The sequence below is a fragment of the Penaeus chinensis genome, chromosome 6 (assembly GCF_019202785.1).
Source record: "Penaeus chinensis breed Huanghai No. 1 chromosome 6, ASM1920278v2, whole genome shotgun sequence".
Classification (NCBI taxonomy): Eukaryota; Metazoa; Arthropoda; class Malacostraca; order Decapoda; family Penaeidae; genus Penaeus; species Penaeus chinensis.
Window position 1 is genome coordinate 173,002 of NC_061824.1, and position 2,500 is coordinate 175,501.

General features: G+C 32.2%; 1 protein-coding gene across 1 annotated transcript in view; it reads right to left on the minus strand.

The window, feature by feature from the left end:
- The window catches only part of LOC125026327, an 87,576-nt gene that overhangs the window by 14,603 nt on the left and 70,473 nt on the right, over positions 1 to 2,500 (minus strand). The gene's annotated exons all lie outside the window — the stretch shown is intronic.

The following is a 2,500-nucleotide window of genomic DNA, read 5'->3' on the forward strand; positions in this document are numbered from 1 at the left end:
TCAAAATATCAAACAATGGTTTGTTACTATGCACTTGTTACTGAATAAAAAGGGTAATGTACATAATAAAAGGCACAAAGGCAAAGAAAATACAAATCAATGAATTATCAAACATACTGTAAAATGACACAATTACAGCACAAGATTTTACATGGATATCCTTATGCTTGACCAAAATGCTTGCTTGTAAAGGATCTTTTCAATTTCTTTTGAAATGGCATCTGCCGAAAAAACAAAGGAAAATACTCAACGGTTTGAATATTATTCTTTTCTTCTTCTTCTTCTTAAAAAAAGCCTTTAAAGAAATGAATCAGTAAAATAATGACAACTAGATCACTAATAATAATTATCATCATAACAAAGATAATAATAATTATCATCATAATAAAGATAATAATAAATATATCCCATATCATATAACTTCATCACAAATCCAAAGTAACTCAGAAAATTCTACAGAAATCAACATTAGTTTGAAAGCTCTGTGAGGGCAGTAACCTCAGTGGGGGAATCAGTATCGAACAAGATGGAGATATTGAAAACAGAGAGAAAAAGGTCATTATGGGAAAAACATAAACTAGAGCATTAGATAACAACATAGTTTTAGATTCTTTTAAGAATAATTTAGAAAACTGCAAATTTGTAAATATTATAAAATGATGGATAATTTAAATATGACATCAAACCAGATTTTATAAAACAGTTTACAAATAAACAAAAAATAATACATTAGCCCTTTGCAGGGATACAAGATCAAGTGGTGTTATTTAAAATAAATGTCTTGATGCAACATGCTCAGTGCTTCTTTAACCATGCTTTATAACATGCCCAACTGCTTATCTAAGTCTACCTACAAGTTGTATGGCCAAATACACGTGAGAATCTATGAAAACACTGATTATGACCTATCTTGTGTACCTGGACATTATATTCTAATTCTTTTGGACAATGTACATTGAGGAAAAGAAGAGAAGGAAAAGACAAAAAAGTAATAAGATCATTGATGAAGATATTGTAAAAAGGAAAACAGAAGTGGTAATGAGAACCACAACATACGTGTAAACATGTGGTTTTCATGGAAAACGGAAGCAAATTACCGAGGCAAAGATATCAAAATACAAAACTCTATGACAATCCAAAATCTGTCCCAAAAAGAGTGTTGGACTCCTCTACTCTGTGCTGTTAATAGTTTTGAGAGTCCTCTTTTGATGTGCTATAAAGCTTACTGATCAAGAAATCTACTTAAGCATCTAAGACATTCTCCTGCTCTTGAGGTAGCTCCCAAATGGCACTGGGGTCATTGGGTGGGTATTTAGTGTGAATTTAACCACAATACCTAGTAACCTTAGCTTTGATTAAAGCACTGTACTCCATTTTATTTTTTCAAAGGCAATGACGTATGTGACAGGATGGTGATGATTAACGACAGAGTGACAGATAGGTGATGTTCATAATTTGATAACATGCCCATCCAAATGTGTTCTCAGCTTAATTGCCCAAAATCGTGAATATTAAATGTTTTATTAGTTTAAGCTTTCATCTGTAACAAAAGATCAACATGTTCACATTCATACATTCATGATTGGAAAGCATTAATGTGAACAAATTGATGATTACATTACAGATGAAAGTTTAAACTAAGAAAACTAAATACGTGTTCAGGCAATTAGAATACCTTCGGATGCACATCATCTCATCTGATAACCGACGTGTTAATCACAAAAATTAATTAATTCATAATGCATTTACTAGGACATGTATTCAGCAAATCATCCCTATCCTCTGAAGGGCAACTCTGCCTTATAAAAAGGAAGAGAGAAAAGAGAGAAAAAGAAAATGGAGACAAAATATAATTTAGATAATCCATAACAGTTTATATGTGAAAGATGAAACTGGCAAATCTCCTTCACAAGCAAATACTCAATATGCACTTCAATAGAATGCAAGCCCAAATCAAGATTTAATGACAGACTAATAAGAATGGAGAAAAACAAAAAACAAAAAAAAAACTTGATAAGAAAAGAAAGGTGTGTGTATTGTGTGTCTGTCTTGAAGTATCCCATATTTTTTCCTAACAAATAAATCCTCTCCTGTAAAACCAAATCTGATGGGCTACTGTATCTAAATCATACTAATAAATATCCTATGACCTTTTTGTCATTGGCTGTTGTGAGGCCTGCTACTTGATCTAGCAGAACCTAGCGTGAAATATCTTCATTAAAATCATCTAGATGCAGTGTCACTATTCAAAATATATTATCTTTATACCTATATTCAAAATAAACTCCAGAATCTGATAAAATTCTCAACTAATGCTGAAATCTATTCTCCTACAACTAACCTATGCTGTGTCTAGCTTCAACCATCTCTTGGCTATCACTAAAGCTTCTTGTCTCTCATTCCTCATGCAAACACATTCACCTTAATAGGTTCAGTAATGTCTGCTCCCCTTCCTTGTCTGAGTTGCAATCTTCCATGTTGCAAACACTGCTTTGTTTCA